The 18641-nt window shown below is 41.5% G+C and overlaps 1 protein-coding gene across 1 annotated transcript in view; it reads right to left on the bottom strand.

Moving 5' to 3' along the window:
- The window catches only part of TSNARE1 (t-SNARE domain containing 1), a 484781-nt gene extending 478485 nt beyond the window's left edge, over positions 1–6296 (bottom strand). Inside the window, exon 1 of the mRNA XM_065752794.1 lies at positions 6252–6296. The gene's annotated coding sequence lies outside the window, so the exon portion shown is untranslated. The remainder of the gene's footprint in view (positions 1–6251) is intronic.
- Between the last annotated feature and the right edge of the window lie 12345 nt (positions 6297–18641).

Raw genomic sequence — 18641 nt, 5'->3', positions numbered from 1 at the left:
AGAAGGCATTAAACAAGACGACCTTCAAGGTCCCTTCCAATCCAACTCATTCTATGACTCTATGAACAGCTGAAGATATCCAGGTTCCAACAGAAGGATGCAGAAACATGGAAGACATGAAAAATAAATAAACAGACACGTAGATAAATCTACACCTTAATGCACAGCACTACTCTTATACAATAAGATGAACGTTTTCTTTTGCCAGCTGGGAATACAAAACACAGTTCATCAGAGCTAATTTCAGGCTGCTGTAGCAATTAACGTATTTTTCTTTAATGGCTTCTCATGAATAAAGATCCACAGCAAAAAGAAGGTAAATTCACATGCAGTCTCTAAGCCAGCCCATAATGGTATGAACCACACATCTCAGCACACAAGACACATTGAAGCAAATTGGGGAGTCAGTCTCTTTTCCTCCATACTCACAAGGAAATGGCCTCAAGTTACATCAGGGAGGCTCAGATTGGATATCAGGAAGAATTTCTTCATAGAGAGGGCTGCCAAGCACTGGGACAAGTTGGCCAGAGAAATGGTACATCCCCCATCCCTGGAGGTATTTAAGAGATGCATAGATGTAGCACTGACACAGTTTAATAACAGGACTCTGTAGATCAGGCTGATGGTTGGACTTAATCTTAAAGGTCTTGTCCAATTCAAATGATTCTCCAATTTTAAATCAATGGAGGGATTTAACAGAGTGCCTGTGCCTAACTACCAATGCAAGCAAAGCATGAGCATTCCTCCCTTTCAACAAGTTGAGCCCACACTTTGGGAATTCATAGATTCATAGATACATTAGGTTGGAAGGGACCTACAAGATCATCTAGTCCAAGCATCCTCCTATCACCATCCCTACCCACTGAACTACTAAATCAAATCCATTAGCACCTCATCTAAACGCTTCTTGAACAGTGCAAGGGATGGTACCTCAACCACAAATGGTATGCCCCAAGAAAAACAATACCAAAATTGCACAAACTCAACAGCTCACTGATTGCAGGCCGCAGTGGCAGGCAGATGGAAGTGCAATAAATAGCAAATGAAGAAAATCAACCATTCAGCATAGTTCTGTTGAGTTCCTGCAGCCTCATCTCACTTTCCCATCACTAAGCTGATGCATAGCAATGTTTCTCTTGCCATAGAAGTTAGAAAAATATAGAGCATAACAAAAGAGCATCCCTAAGAAGGGATAAGGAGAGCCATGCTTGGTGGGTAGGGTGACGATGGTAATAATTCGGCTTCAATGGGCTTGTAGTTATCTACAGTTAGTTGTGACCACTGCTCATACTGATAAAAAGTCCTCTTTTTTGCTGCTAATGTGTTTACTGTGCAAATTATTCACGCTGAAAATTTCAGTGCTGGTTATCTGCTGACGACTACATTCAAGGAGGGAATCTGGATGTTATATGGTGTTCTCTGAATAACACTGGGGAGGGAAAATTGCTCACTCACACTGAAAATGCTTCATTTAAAAAAGAAAAAACTGTCATCTCCAACTTCCAGCAATGGCACTCGCAACAGCTTTCCTACATACTAACACTTTCCCCCTCCATGAAAGTCTCAGATGATGCTTTGTACCTAACAGCCAGCAAACTCTGCCCACATTTTCCTCCCGCATCTTTCACCCAAATTCGAAGCCATCACTGCACTGCTTGCAAACCTAGTGAGAAAATATCTTGTCTTCACCAAGCAGACCCAAAAACTGCTTTTTCTCCTAATTTGAGCACACGTGAGCACCACTGAACAGGGACTGTGATCACAGTCATGAGTTGTCACATGCAAGTGGTAAATAAAAAGGGCTTTCTGAGAGGGGAAAAAAAGGAAATAAAAAAGGAAAAAAAGAAAGCTAAACATAGCTTTATATATAGACTCTACCACACAGCTCCTGTTCAAGTTGTTGAAATTTTTTATTTCCAATGCATCTATTAAAAAGTTTGGGAGTTCCCTCGTATCGTATCTGAGATTCTTCTCATCTCACACAGTAAGCAGAAGTCTATGCAAAAAAAAAAAAAAAACAGTTTCCTTTAAAATGTAAGATATAGGGACAGAAGTTCTTCACAACCTTTTGCTTCCCAGCATTAGCAAGCCAAGCAGAAAAACAGAGCAGGATTCCTACTTTGACCGCATTCCTTTGGCAGAAAAACAGTGCCTTATTAAAAAACACAAATAACCTTTCTGACAGCAAAACAGCACATGCTTCCAGCCAGAGCTGTAGCACCCATTTCATACTCAGTTTTATGGACATTCAACATCAAGCAATGAGTACAAGCATCCTTCATCCCTGTAACACGTAATTGCCAGCAGCAACGCAAGTATCTAGCCAGGTTTTGGGTAAATGCACGAGTCAAAAAAGTAGGCTGTAAAGAAGACAAAGTTTGAAGGGCTGGAGATGCTGCTGGAGGAGAAACACTGCAATCTTCTGCTAGCAAGCACCAGAGCTTAAATACATTGCAGTACTTTGTTTTGTGAATTAAGCTCATATTTAAATATCTGGATGAAATCTGAGTGCCATCACAGGCAAATATATCTGCTCTGCAAGACAACACAGACCACATGGAAGGACTGTGTCCTCTGATCACCCATAGGTTGCATCCCTCCATCCATGGTACCCATCCAACCATGAGGTCTCAAGCACAGTATCAGACATAGACACACAAGTCCCTTCTGCTATTAGCAACTTCATCCTGATGACTCCAACCCTATGCAAAACACATGCTCCTCCTGCCCTCAGGTGTCATAGATTTACACCATTACTCATCCTGACAGCAACCACAGAGGATGCATCAAAACCCAAGCAAAAGCCATCTGCCCACTCAGTGTAGCTCTAGGTTTAGAAAGGAAGACAAAAACAGCAAAAGTAAATGAGTTTTCTTAAAGTTCTTTCAATTTTCATAGAGCAGAATGCATTTATGGCACAGACAGGGAATCAAAAGCATTTATTTTTATCTTGATATTATTTACCCTTTCCCATTTGCTATTTAAATATCCCTGAACTCCCAGAAAAATCAGCAATTCAAAATACCACTCGATATATATTTATAAGCAAGGGGAAGCGCAGACTCATTCATTTACATTTTGCCTCTTCTTTTTTTTTAATTAGATTTTAAATAGTGTAATATCAATGATATCAATGTGCAAGCTTCTGAAAATACACAAGAATGACTTTTCACCCCAGAACAGCCATCTTGCTGTCAGGGAATCATAGAAGCATTCCGATAGGAAAAGACCACTAAAATCATTCAGCCCGACCATCAACTATCCCCACTGTGCCCACTAAACTTTAACACTCAATGCCACATCTCTACATTTCTTGCACACCTCCAAGGGCTGTGACTCCATCACCCATGGTTTAGTGGGCACAGTGGCAATGGGTTGACGGTTGGACTAGCTGATCTTAATGGTCTTTTCCAACCTTAATAATTCTATGACTATATAGTCCTGTATCATTCACACATTCAACTTTCCACCCACAGATCTGGGCCACAAGCCAAGGATAGCACACAGATTTTGCTCACTCTCAGCATCATTTCCAAGTAAAGGCCAACACCAGGAAGGTGCCAAACACCAGACTTCCAGCGTTTATCCTCAGGGCATCTCTACAATCACCAAAGTGCTCCAGCAATTATCCTCATCCAAGAGGAGTTGCACAGGCAGATGTCCAAACCCTCAAGGTCTCCACCACCCTTCATCAGGAATATGGGATGCTCAGGCTGGGTATCAGGAAAAATGTTCTTCATCAGAGGGGTGGTGGGCATGGAGAAAGCTCCCAAAAGCAGCAGGAACAGCTCCAGGCTGTTGGATTTCAAAGAGCATTTGGGCAATGCTCTCAGACACAGGGTTTGAATTTTGGGTGGTCCTCTGTGAAACTAGGAACTGGACTCAAGTGATTTTTGTAGGTCCCTACTGATTTGGGATGTTCAATGTTTATATGATTCTATGATATTATAAGGTGCAAGGCAAAGGCTCTACACCCAAGAAGTTTCTCCAAGCTCGTGCTCCCCTTTTCATTTTAGACACAAATCAGGAGAAAGCAGGGAGGAAGATGTAACCAAGCAGCCAAGATTACAGAGGATACACAATTTCATTTACACTTGAGCTCAGTGTCTCCCACATCCTGTAAAGCCTCATTAGTGGCAGTTGTGCTTTTTATTTTCAATTACATCAGACACAAGCAAGTAAGGGAGGGAGCAGTGGAATTTATTTCCTGCTTGCTCGATGCCTGAAGAGATGGAAACTGGGCATCATCAGCACCCTGGGAATATCCAGAGACCAAGCTAGAGATGATTGGAAGATTTTTTTTTTTTTTTCCACGAAGAGAGGTAAAACACTGGAACAGGTTGGCCAGAGAGATGGTGGATGGTTCATGCCTGAAGACATTAAAGGTCAGGGTAAACAGGGCTCTGAGCAACCTGCTCAAGTAGTAGGTATCCTTGTTTACTGCAGAGAAGTTAGAAGAGATGACCTTCAAGCATCCCTTCCAACTCAAACAATTCTGTGATTCTGTTAGACAAATAAAGGAGAGGGAATTAAGAGAAAAGTTTCCAAGTTAGCTCCCATACAACAACATCTCTGTCATATTCTATCCAACCCTACTCTTCTACCCAGCTTGATAAGCAAAATCTTGGGACTCCAATCCTGCAGCACACACATACCACCTCCAAGTTTGCAAATGAACAAGCACTTGTGCATTCTTTGTCCCCAAACATGAAGACAGCCTGAGCTGCAAATGTCACAGTGCATTTAAAATACAAACAGCCCAAGGTTTCATGGTGTACATTCCATGCATTTGAGGCAGAAGGAAAATACACATGGTAGCAAAGTCTTCTGTTTTTTCAACATGCACACAAAGACACTGAAACAGTTTTCCAAATGCTGTTCAATGCAGCTAGGACTAAACTTATTTCCATACATTTTAAAGCACAGACACAGCAACAAAAAAGATTTTGCAACATTGGCCAAGGAAATCAGTGCTTTCTCTTTTCAATGAGATTTTTGTTGCCCTACCTGCATTTTCCCAAAAACATTTGTTTACAAGTCTGACAATGACATTTCCATCCTAGCAGCTGATTCACAGCCACATGGGCTGAGAAAGCAAAGAACACCCATGCCCAGAGGCTTCCTAAGACACACTGGGTTTGCACATGCCTTGGAGCCCTGCACCAGCTGAACCCACTGCTGCCACTGAAGCATTCATGCTCCTCGTGGCATACATCCCCCAAGCAAGGCCAGCCTCATCCCCAAGTTGCTCACAAATGCACAAACCCTATGCAAGATCAACAAGTCTCCAGTTTGCATATGCATAACCCGTGGAAGGTCAGCTCTTATCCTAGAGCCCGCAAACATACAAACTCCATGCTGCAAACCCTACTTTGCATATGCATGCCTCTTGCAAGGCCAGTCCTCCTCCCAGGCTGCAAACACAACTGTAAACCCTGCACAAGGCCAGCGTGCAAATCCAGCCCTGTGCAAGACAGGGCTGTGCAAGGCCCCATGCAAGCCTTGAGTGCGACGCCAGCCCTGTTCTCATCTTGCAAACACCCAAACCCCATGCCACAGATGCTACTTCAGATGTGCATGCCTCTGAGGAAGGCAAGTCACAGACCTTATTTTCAAGATGCACACCCTATGTGAGGCCACAGTTCCTCCCAGCTCACAAAGCAGAAACACAAACCATGTGCAAGGCCAGTAAGTCTAGCTCGCACACGTATGCCCTAATGTTGCAAACGCACAAACTCTGCACAACAGGCCCCACTTTGCACATGTACACTCTATGAAAAGCCAGCCCCTCTCTTAGCTGGCAAACACAAACATAAACCCAGTGCACGAGCAATTGGTCCCCAGCTTACACATGCATGCCCTGTGCAAGGCCAGCTCTGCTTCCAGCTTGCAAACGCAGACACTTTGCATCACTCAGCCCATGCACACACAAGCCAGAGTCCTCACCTTGTGCATGCACGCTCCGTGCAACGCCGGCCTTGCTCCCAGCTCACAAACACGCTCACAAACCCCGTGCAAGGCCAGCATGCAGCCTATAACTGCACACGCAAGGCCAGCCCTGCTCACCGCTCGCGAACGCGCGTCCCTGTACAATGCCACCCGTGTCCCCCAAGCTACACACACCCCCCACCCCAGCACTGCCACGTTGGGATCGCGCTCGCACACACATACATATATATACACACACACGTGCGCGCACCCCGCGGACAGAAGGGGGCGGGGACAGCCCCGCCGCCGCGCGCACCCCTCACCTGCCGCCGCGCGCCCGCGCCGTGCAGCCGGCACCCAAACATCACGTGACCGCGGCGCGCGGGCCCCGCCCTGACCACGTGCTCTCCCCCGCCCACCGTAGTCCTCCACTGGCCCTCCCATAGCCCCTCAGGTGCCGTAGAGGACTGCAACTCCCAGCGGGCACCGCGAGGCGGAGCCACGCCTCTTTCCCTCTCAATGGCCAATCAGAACGCAGCGTGGCTGCCCGCCTCTCTGTCCCGCCCGCCGTTGCTCAGTACTTCCCGCCTTCTGTCTCTTGTTACGTCTGCGTGTGCTCTCTGTGAGCAGCCGACTGGCTTCGTTTTGTCACCGTCGTCTTCTTGCACCCCCGCGGTGAAATAGGGCTTCCCCTGCAGCCTCGCAGCCTGCTGCTCGCCTTTTTCGCCTCAGTTCCTCGATATCCCTATCCTCTGCCCTCCGAATGTCTCCATATCCACCCTCAGCTGCTCAGTGAGCTCCATCTGCCCTGAAATTCTTGTTCTGGGGCTTTTCACACCTGAGGAGCCATTCCAGCACAGGACGAGCTGATTCTCCTTGAATCACGAGCACCAGCTGCGGGCTGCTCAAAGCACTACAACTTGGAGACAGGTTCGGGTCCAGCCCATGATGTGCAGTGGATGAATTGGAGTTGTCCAGCTGATGGCCAGACACTAGCTGTGTTCCTCAGGCCCTGTTTAATATCTTAGTTGACGATCCGATAGTCAAGGGAATGGGGCGCACCCTCAGTAAGTTTGCAGATGACACCAAGTTGGCAGGACATATCAATCTGCCTCAGGATGGGAAAACCCTACAGAGGGATCTCTGGATCAATGGGTTGTGGCCAATGGTATGAGTTTTAACATAACTGAGTGCTGGCTCTTTCATTTTGGTCACAACAACCCCAAGCATGCAACAGGCTTGGGGCAGAGTAGCTGTAAAGCTATGCATAGGAAAAGGGTTGGGAACTGAACATGAGCCAGCAGTATTCCCAAGAAGTCAAGGAGGCCAATGGCATCCTGGCTTGTATCAGAAGTACTGTAGCCAGTAGGACTCCAGAAGTAATGTTCCCCCCCCCCCCCCTATGGTGAGACCGCATCTCAAGTACTATATTCAGTTTTGGGCCTCTCACTGCAAGAAAGGCATTGAGGCCCTGCAACATGTCCAGAGAAGGGAAACAAAGTTGTAAAGGGTCTGCAGTACAAATTTTGTGGGGAGCAGATGAGGGAAGTGGGGTTATTTGGTCTGGGAAGAGGAAGCTCAGAGGAGACCTTAAAGCTTAAAGAGGTTGTAGTCAACCTTATAGAGGTTGTAGTGAACCTCTTCTGTGTAGCAGTGATAAAAAAAGAGATAGTGGCTTTAAGTTGCACCAAGAGTAGTTCAGATTGGATATCAGGATATATTTCTTCTCAGAAAGAAAGGTGGGGCATTGGAACAGGCTGCTCAGGGGGGTGGTAGGGTCACCACTGTCCCTGGTATTCAAAAACACTGTAAGTGTGGCATGGAGGGACATGATGGAGATGGGTTGATGGTAGGACTGCATGATCTTAGCGGTCTTTTCCAACCTTACTGATGATTCTATGACAGATCATTTCTTGGTCCAGAAAATAGCTCCAACTCATACTATACCTGCAAGGAATTGCTCTTTATTTGCTAAGTGACAGAAGCTTTACTTAAGCGAGCTGAAAGTGGTTGGCTTTGCAAAAGGAGTTATGAAGCAAGGATTTTCTTGATAAGGCCTTTAAATGACAATTCATTTTTACAGGGGGTTTACAAGCCAGCTGCCTTTTCAGAAATGTAATTCTGTACGATCAGCCTTGCCAAAAAAAGTTTTAAAAGGGCTGAGGGGCCGCCTAAGCTTCCATAAACTTAAGGGTTTTACAGCACCAAACTGCTATCAGAGCATTTTTTTCTTGATCTTTTGCTGCATTGGTAAATCATTTGCTTGTGTGGCCTCTAAAGAAAATCTCGAGGGAAAATGGCTATAGAAGGGCACTGAGAATGAAATACAGCTGTCCTACCTGTCGTCTGCAAAATCCTGACAGCACTTACATGTGCAGCACACTTGGTTCTTGCTGGGGGAGTTAGCAAGCCACTGAAGGACAGGTTAATCCTACAATAAGCAAAAATTGCAGTTTAAACCCAATGAAAAGTCAGTACAGTCTGATAATTTGCAGAACAAGTCATACTTTTGATGGAAGCCTCACAATAGTAAAGAAAAAAATATATATAATCGTGTGCTGATACACGATAAAATATTCTTGGGGAGAGCAACTATGGCAATTAGAGTGGGATAAAACTCTGCTTTGGTTTGCACTCTCTACATCTTGCTTGTTTTGCATTTTGGACTTGAAGAGATACTGCTTAATCAATAAGTGTGTTATTCATACGAAAGTAAAACCATATATTCTCTTTGGATATTTTTCTTCTGAGGACGTTGGGCTTTACATGCAATCATTTTTCTCATTTTGGGATTGGTTCTTGTTACCACCAGTTGCTTATTGATCTGTTACTAATTTCATACAATCATAGAATAGAATCATAGAGTGGTTTGAGTCGGAAAGGGACCCTTAATGGTCATCTAGTCCCTTTAATTGAGAAAAAATAATAATAATTAATGCGCGGGGTTTTTTATTCCATTACATAGCATTAAGACATTAGAACTGTTATCCAGTTGAATAGCTGTGTCCTCAGGTGATTCAGTATTTGAAAGGTGGTGTTCCCTTTTGACTCACAAGTTTGTTTTGTGAATCACCTAAAGTCATAACCTTTCTAGAGCTGTACTATTAAAACATTTATAGGAAGGTTGTCCTCATGATCGCTTTTTCCTGAGCTGTGTTTATTTGGTTTTGCTGCAATATTACCTCCTGGCTCTTAATCAGCTGCCACTGTCATTTTTGTAATATCATCTGATGAGTTTCTTTGTTTGATGTATGATAAAGCAAGTCATACTCCTATGAAAATGTTATCAATAATTTAATAGAAAAAGGTAAATCTACAATGGTCAAATATTTGAGAATACTAAAAGAACAGTATATCTCTTATTAAGTTAGAATGTAAGAAAAAAAAAAGAAGAACATTTGTAAATTTTTGTTAGGTCATATTATACTCTGATGTATAAACCAGTGAGCTTTCATTCCCAATTAATTCCACAGAACTTCACAGACTGGGAGAGCACGAGGAATAACTTCCATGAAGAGTAAGAAATTGGCATTTGGGTTTCTCAAGTTGTAATTTGTTTTGTTCTCCTAACATTGCTTCTCATAAAATCAAAGCTACAATTAATTTTCTGGTTTTTTGAATTCACTGAAAAATATTGGTGTGTGCAGGAAAAGAGGTAATTAAATGGCGTATCACAAGAAAGCTTTAATTACTGCTTAATTTATCACATTCGCCCACAGTTGATGAGTCCCTCCCAATAGCCATATAAACATGACAGCCAAGATGTCTACCATGGCATTAAAGGAAGAATTAAGAGCAACTTATTATAACAACACGAAGAACAAATCCTAAATACTTGTCTGAAGTATGTACACATCAATTCCACTAGATTTTAGAATAATCTAGGAACTATATTTTAGTATAGGTTTTTTTCATCTTCTCCTGAAGGAAATCTTCCATTTTTGTCAAAAAATGAAGGGAATCTTCCATTTTTGTCAAAAAATGCCTCTTTTCAGAGGTTCCTTTCTCCATTTACTCCAATTTCTTTACATATCTCAAGGAGAAACTTTCTCCTTTCTCCTCTTTCCAGACTGCTGCCTCCTTTTGCTGCTATTTCTGCATTATCCATAGTTCTAGTACAGGAATTATAGCTGTTACAGCAGACAAAATAAAGCTGTTTTTCAGCACCACTTAACAGTTCAATCCTAGATTAATTGGACAATTGAACAGCTGAAAGTGTTCTGTTTTTTTGTGTTTTTTTTTTCTTTCTTTGATAAAAATACTGCTTTTCAGTCAAATGTGTTATATACCGAACCAGTCAACTGCAAGAAGCACTGGAACAAATAGAAGTTGGTCTGAATGCAGGTTCTGATTTTCCACTTCCAGAGCTCCATGACGGTGACCTAAGATCCCCTGAAAACAGTACAGCTCACAGTGCTCATCGCAGCGTATCTGTATGTTGTTACCTGTGAGCAATTTAATAAAAAAGATATTATAGCAACTATAAAAGGAGGCTGGAGAATGCCAACTAATCCCTGAACAGCCTTATTTCAGTCTATTTAAAGTCCAAGAGAGACTTGTATTCCAGGACCTAGCAGATTCTGACATAAAACAGATGTTTTCATCAAGTACTGCAGTGGCAGCAATACATGTCCCAAGCTGGTGACTATCTGGCAGGTCTGATACGTCACAAGGAGGAGGCACGAGCAATAAGGAGTCTATTTTCCATACTTGGTTCTGCATTCCTCTTTCGATTACACTCAGGCATATCTGTGGATTTTAGTGCCCTTATGCCTAGATTTATCTTGGCATCATTGGTTTTAACTCTTTATTTTCTAGAAATGTGTTGCCGTGTCAATATTAGGAAAAGACCCAAATAAAAATAAAGAACTTGGTGTCTGAAGCAGTTATAAGTCAATTGCCTCAACAATAAAGCGTGTCCCATGCTCCCAGTAATCCTGGTAATCATCTTTGTTTATGAAAGCCAGAGATATTAAACTGAACTCCTCGCCACTCTGAGCAAGGATGATGAATGGCAATTTAAATTAGTGTTGACAGAGCTAAAGGAGCACATGCTGAGTGCAACTGTCTTTAACACCACAGAGCATGGCTAAACCAAGCTAGTGGGGAGCAAAACTTGGAGCTAACTAATGGACTTCTGAACTAATCCGTCATCCTGCCTGACTCCCCTGATAGTTTTCTTGATTCTGGAAAGCAAAAAATAAGGCACACCGGTGTCTAAATATGTGTAAATGTGTAGAAGGGAGTTTTACTTCTCTCCTATGAGTACTGCTCTTGCTGCTGCACCTGTATAATCTGAAGAAAAGTTTAATCCATGTGATAAGCCATGGTATGGGAATTAGAAGCCCAAGCTGAAAGAAGAGCATCACAGAAATTAAAGGAGATTTCAGATGCCAAAGTCTTAGTACCCAAGTATGTCCCGTAACATCCATTACCCAACAAATAATTGAACTCCTCCCTTTCATAATGCACAGTATCCTTGTAAAACACATTAGCGGATCAAATAAGCAGAAGAAGGAACCCTGAAATACAATGGATGCAGGTTCTTAGAAAATGAGAGGACTGTCGCTTTGTGTTTCTCATTTAACCTAAAAGTGATTGATTCATTGCCTGAATTAAAAAAAATTGCCCAGATAAAAGTGCTAAGTTTTGGAGATTCACTGATGAAAGGCAAGCAGAAGGCAAATCAGAAAGCAAACCTGGCACAAGACAAAGAAAAATATGCGAAAGTATTGTATGCCTTTTTCCAAAATAGAATTTTTGATTCCAGTGTGACTACTGTCTCAACAGTAATCAGTGGGATGTAGTGAAACAGACTGTCTCAAGATATCATTTAGAGATTAAACAGTGAATTGTGTGGTATGTTAGAGCTTGATTTTTGAAAGATAGGTTCCAAAACAGAAAAGCTGAGCAGAGTGGACTGTATTTCTTGTCCTGATTAACTGACTCCAGTGCCTCAGTGAGCCCTTTTGAAACTTCATCAGCTCTCCCTATGTTTGCAGGGTCGGCACTCACTCTGCATCATCATCTTGAGAAACTATGTACATACCTGAAACGAGGAGAAAATGCACTTTTCCTGAAGTTTATAAGGACTTGAATGGAGTTCTGTCAAGTTGTCTGTCCGTGCTTTAAAACAGGGAGAGGAAGTCTACAAAACAGTAGCAAAAGCGATCAGAAATGTATGCAGTGTAGCTATGAATAAAGACAGAAATGGTAAGCTCGTTGAATCTAGGAATCAGAACATTTAGGGAATTTGGAGTAACAATTCCCTCCTACTTTCTGTTGTAACTTTAGAGCTTCACTGCGTTGTTTCAGACTAAGATCCATTCAGCCCAGCATTTTGCTTCCACCAGTGCCTATCAGTGAATGTCAAAGTAGAAGCAAAACGCAGAGGAGATGAGCAGGCCCTAAGAAATTCTGCTGGTTAACACTCCGCTGTGAGAATCAGCCATGTGCTCTGCTTCCTACCTTTCAAAATTTATTTATATTGGTCAGGACCCAATAAGGGGATAATCTATTCCTTTAACACAGAATCACAGAATTTTAGGGGTTGGAAGGGGCCTTTAGAGATTATCAAGTCCAACCCCCTGCCAATGCAGCTCCCTAGACCAGGTTGCACAGGTAGGCATCCAGGTGGTCCTTGAATGTCTCCAGAGAAGGAGATTTTGCCACCTCTCTGGGCAACCTGTGCCAGTGCTTGGTCACCCTTACTGTGAAGAAAACCTTTTAACCTTTCGTTAAACCCTTCTGGAAAGCCAAGAACATTTTATTTACTGGGTTATCGATATCTGCAAGCCTGTTATGCCATTAAAAAATATCACAATGTCTGTAAGACACAACTTCCTAGAGGTGAAATATTTTTTGCCATCCTTCATCGAAGTTGTAGCTAATTTATCTGATTCAGATGTCAGTCTTACACACTTTCAGTTCCCTGGATCTCTCCTGGATCCTCTCCAGTCTCTCATACTAGGGAAGGTTTAAGGGATGCACTGCACATCGGTGTTAATAATTCAGGTATTTGATCTTTGATTTTCTGCAGGACTCTTGGATAAATATGTCTAGCCCTGCTGTTTTGTCTGTGCTTATTCTTTCTTTCTAATCTCTACCTTTGCTATGATTTCAGGCAGACTCTTGACTGGATTTCCCCCTCAAACAAGGTCTGTGATGTTTATCACTCCAGTCTCTTCTGTAGTAAGCACCACTGCAATGTATTTCTGAGGTCATTTTGCAGCAACCCTTTTGTTTCTAAGTGATTCTTCTATACAGCTGCTAAACTTGGTCTTATAGTCAGGCTTTTTACTCCTGATATGTTGGAAAACAGAATTGTTTTGTTATGTCTTGTTCCCTCTCATTGGTTCCTCAGTATCTTTTGGCCTGCCTTGTTACATATTACTTTTAATCTACTAGAGTTCGTGATTGTGTTTTTTTGGATACTGCTTTTAACTTTCTGAAGGATGCCTTCTTATTTCTAATAACAGCCTTTATTCTTCTGTTCAGACTATTCTGAAGGAGAACCAGTAGTACACCAGTGGCGTGTCTCCTGTTCAAACTTCAGTACAGTCAACACTAGTAAGGATTAAATTCCTCTATCTTCTTTTAACTTTTAAGATATGTGTAGATTCTGGCTCACATGCTTTGCTCTCTCCCACATGAGATAAAGAGATAATTTCAAAGAACAGCACCACAGAACTCTTACTCTTCAGCTTCCTTTCCAGGAGCCTAAATTTTGCTCCCACAGAGGGGACCTCCCTTGTCTGTGTCACTGGTACACATTCTGGCTGTGATCGCAGACTTATAATCTTCTAACTACCTTTGTGTGTTATAAAGATGAACAGTACTATTTTAAATTTAATGACTGTGCGAGGTGATAATTTCTCTTCTGTTTGGTCATCCACAGATTTTAATTTTGCTGTCCTCCTGAAAATAGTCTTAATACCCTTTTGATGAGGATTTCTTTATCATTTCTCTTGAGGAATTGAACAGGGGGGCAAAAACAAATTTTAGGAAAAAAATATTGCAGAACAGTGGAACAAGAACCTTTCAAAGTGATTTAAAACTTCATGATGACCTGGTAAGGAGACAAGGGAAGGGAGATTTAAGGATATTTAACTACAAAACCCAAGAGCATATGCTTTAATTAAATTTAGCATCTTGAATCAACTCCTCCCCTCCCATCTGAATGGCTGTCAGATAGTCTGTGATCGTGGAAATATGCTTTCCTTTGACCTTATTTATGTTACTAAATCTCTCCTGAAGTTTCTCAGTGTCATGACTGCATATAGTGATAGTGGGAGCAAGAAACAAGACAACAAGATATTATACAGACCCACACAAAGCACTTTGGCTAACGAGGTGCTTCTAGTACAGGTTGCCAATACTGATCAGGTCTCTTGTTGCTTATAGAACTGCAGATGAGCTCCACATTAAGAAATTTTACCAATTAAGTCTTGATTTACTTGGGGGGAGAGGGTAAGGTGACTACAGAACTATCTGCAAAGCGATTATCTGTTTCTTTAGGCATCTGTTATCCATACATGACAAGGCTTTTGCTGTAAACATTAGGTATTTACTTTTTTTGTTGTTTAGCTTATGCATATCCAGCAGTGCTACTGTCTCAACAAAAATGAACAATTTCTTCCCAGCATTTCATGATAAATAGGCACTGCTTTCTCAAATGTCTCCATGAAGTTCATAGGAAAAGCATGTTACAGGAGCATGTGATGATCATCAGTGACACTACCATGGCTGTGTTATAATGCAGTATCTGTTCTTTTTATAACATCCTATGGGTTAGCTTGCTTGCTTAGGAAGTGGGTGGCTTGGGCTCAAGTCTTTAAGATGGAAGTTTTCCAACCTGCTGTTCCCATTTCCTAGAAAAATGTGCTAATCATGCAGCTGGGATAAAGCTGCTTTCAAACCTGAGACATTGTGCAGAAGAAAGGCCATCTAGTTTCAAAAAGACAACGAAGGAACAATCAAAAAGAAACACTTGGCAGCTCATTAACAAGGAAGTCCTACACAGCCTCTTGGAAGGGATTGTGAGGATGTACTGCTTAGTATCTGTAAAGTTTAAACATATCACTCAGTAAAGAAGACCCATAGAATCACAGTCATCAAGGTTGCAAAAGACCTCCAAAATCATCTAGTCCAACCGCTCACGTACCGCCAACATTTTCCCACTAACCATGTCCCTCAGTACAACATCTATATGCTTATTGAACACCACCATGGATGGTGACTCACCCATCGTGCAGCCTGTTCCAGTGCCTGACTGCACTTCCAGAGAAGAAACTTTTCATAATATCCAACCTGAACATCCCCTGGAACAACTTGAGGCCATTTCCTCTGGTCCTAACTAATGCAGAAGAAGCCAACTAATGCTAACTAATGCAGAAGAAGCCAACCCCCACATCAGTACTATCTCCCTTCAGGGAATTGTAGAGAGCAGTGAGGTCACCCCTGAGCCTTCTCTTTTCCAGACTAAACAATCCCAGTTCCCTCAACTGCTCCTCACAAGACTTGTTCTCCAGACCCCTCATCAGCTTTGTTGCCCTTCTCTGGACACTGCTTCAGATCTGAGCAGGTGCACTGTTTTAAGGCCAGGAGGCTACAGCATACTTGAAATCCCTTCTATCCTGAATTGGTTAAAACTCCTAATTTGAAGTCAAGGACAGATGAAGATGGTTAAGAAAATGCATTTAGTCTTAGGCTCAGGACAAATAACAAGCTAAATGATTTTATTCCCCTACATATATTTCAAGAAATAGTCCAACCGAAAGTGTAGCTAGTTAGGATAACATCCCAAAGTTTTATATGACAGTTGAGGTTGATAGGCTGTTGAATAACTGTGCTGATGATCAGAAGTGTTAGTACTTCAGCAGCAGTTCAGGTGCTTTTCAGTCCAAAGTCAGCCTGAAGTCAATGGAAGGACTTCTTCTGAGTCAAGAAGGTTTGGATTAATTTTCTATGTCAGTTCACAATGTGCTTTTGAATAATTTATGACAAAGGCTTTATATAAATCCAAATTAATGGTTTTACTTACTTGCACATCATAGGAATTAAAACTTGGAGGGGGAAATTGTTTTACTTAGTTATTTATCTGTTTGTATATTGGAGCTGAAATCTATTCATCAGTCAGATTAAAGAATGTGAAATCTGAACGAGGCTGGCACTCTCATTTTAATGAGTTAGTCTATCCATTTTATTTTCTCAGACAATGTTGATAAAATGAGATACAAATCTACGCACCTGCAGGCCATTGAGATAATACAGTATTCAGATGAGCTATGCGAAGAGAAATGGTAGGAGAGATACCTGCATTCATCAGGATGATGTACACAAAAAGGGAGGATGATTAAGTTAACAAAATGTCTGTAATAGTCCACAGGCTTGAGATATTAATGAACTACTTCTTGACTGAGCCAAGACTTTTGACCTTAAAATGATAACCTTTCAAAAATAACAGTAGTAAATGTTGGCCAACTGATCGATTGATTTGGAGTATTTTAAATGCCAATGATTTAGTGTGCAGATCTGCATTATAATCTGACCTTGTAGTGGGATGCCATCAGAAGAGGAGGTCCTGGTCCTTCTATTTTTGAGCTGACCCTGTCAGGATATTCTTGTGTGTTTGACTGAGCAGTTCTGTAGCCTGTAGCTGAGGGCAGCAGAAAGTGATGGGAACAACTCTATAGAGTATCCTGAAGCTGAACAAAATTCAGCACTACATGAAACTATGTCCTCACGTTGGCAGTTTTCTCTGGGCACCGTAGCCGAATGTAATTATGGAAACATCAACAACTAGAAGATCTTACGTGGTGCAGAAGTAATAAATTTCAGAAACAATGAAAAGTGATGAACAGTATTTGGTTTCTTTATGTCTTCAAGCTGATACTTGCCACTGAATTCATTCTTTCTTATTACTATTATGATTATTATTATTAATCTGTGTGTTACAATTCAGTTAAATTTAGTAGATTGTATAGCAGGAGGGGATGTAAGGGTTATGCCTCTTTTAAGGTCAATGATTACAAGACCCAGTCACATCTTTTATCAGCCAAATAAGAGCTTGGGAGCTAACCAATGTTCTGCAAAGATGGAGTTCACTAAGCTCCTAAGAGGGAACACTCCTACTGAAATCACTTTGATGGAAAAGTGAGAGCCAGTAGAGACCTTACAATGAGCAAAAAGTCAGTAGAGAAAACTGTATATTCAAGCTCAAAAAATGCAGGGAGAGCATGGACATTACTAAAAGTCAATTTGAATTATTCCTGGCAAAGAAAATATGGGGAACAGATTTCTTCAGTATTTAAACACGAAAACAAAAAGAAAAGGTGGAATGAGAAATACAGGTCAGAGATTAAAGATAATGGGAATATGACCCCATAGCTAAGGGTATACTTCAGCTCAGTATTCTGTAAGGTATCTGATGTAGAGCCTGCTAGGAAAAGACAAGATGATTAATGGGAAGAGGACTTTGGACATGGAAACTTCTATTACCAAGGTGGGAACAAAACCCTCTAAACTATTTTCATTTAGCTAGGGAAAAGGGAGGAGATATGGAGCTGGATAATCAGCATTCTTGATATTTAAAAGAGCTGGCTCATGAAATTGGTGCTCCATCTCAAAGCTCTTTAATAAATGTATGAAGTTGGGGGTGGTTCCATCTGACTGTCAAATAATAGATATAGAGTCCATATTGGAGTAGAGAAAAGCAACCAACCAACCCCTCAAATGAGTATGCTTTAGAATAAATCATCAAGAAAACAAAAATGAATGAATAATTAAGAGAAGCAAGCACAAGGAGGTGAAAATAAATCAAGGTGGGAGGTAACACAGATTTGTCAAAGACAGGTTATGCCTGATATCTTTCCTTAAAAAAAGATAACCAATTCTTATGGATGGAAAAAATGTTGTAGACATAATCCACTTAGACTTCAATAAAGCAATATCAGTATTGTGCCACATGGGAAATTATTAACTACAGAAAACGTGGACTGTGTCCAAAATACTAATGGGGTAAGGAACTACTAAAGAGAAATGCCCATGCTTTCTGGAGAGAAGAGAACTTCAGTCTACAGGGCAGTTTTTATTGAAGGTTCACAATGCTCTGTCTTTGAACAAATCTTATTTAATGTTTTCGTCAGTGACCCTGCCCTAAAAAAATAGGAATTTACTAATGAAATCTGTAGACAGCATAAAGCTGGGAGGCAAAGGCAATTCAGAAAAGGATTGGTGTATTAGTGAGGTGAATTGGATGGAGAACTGAAAAAATATAATAGTACAGAGAGTAAGGTCATGTATGCAGGGATTAACAACAAAAGAATCAGCTATAAAGCTGGAGCTTGTCAGTAGAAAATGAGAGAGTAAAAAGAGCATGTTGTGTTTGCTGATCACAGATTGATACAGACCTGAAAAAGCAAACATCCTACAGATGCTTCAGCTGAGATGCTCTCGAGAGAGGTAGGGAAGTATTATTCCACTTTGATTAGGCAATGCTGAGACCTCTTACAGGGCAATGTACTAAATCCTTGCTTACACATACCAGGAATATGAATTCAAACTGGTGCAATGAAATTCAGCTGGGACCATCAGTGGCATGGAGAGGTTACTAGATAGGAAAAACCTTGAAGTGTTTATTTCTTACTCAGCATAAGGAAAGTAAAGCTGAAAGGAAATATGATTATACTCTAAAGGTAAGTGTCGTGAGCTGA

This window comes from Cyrtonyx montezumae, unplaced genomic scaffold (assembly GCF_038088225.1).
Source record: "Cyrtonyx montezumae isolate F1298 unplaced genomic scaffold, pur_monq_1.0 scaffold_8, whole genome shotgun sequence".
In the NCBI taxonomy this organism is placed as follows: domain Eukaryota; kingdom Metazoa; phylum Chordata; class Aves; order Galliformes; family Odontophoridae; genus Cyrtonyx; species Cyrtonyx montezumae.
The sequence above is the reverse complement of the archived record's forward strand: the minus strand, read 5'-3'. Positions and strand labels throughout refer to the sequence as shown.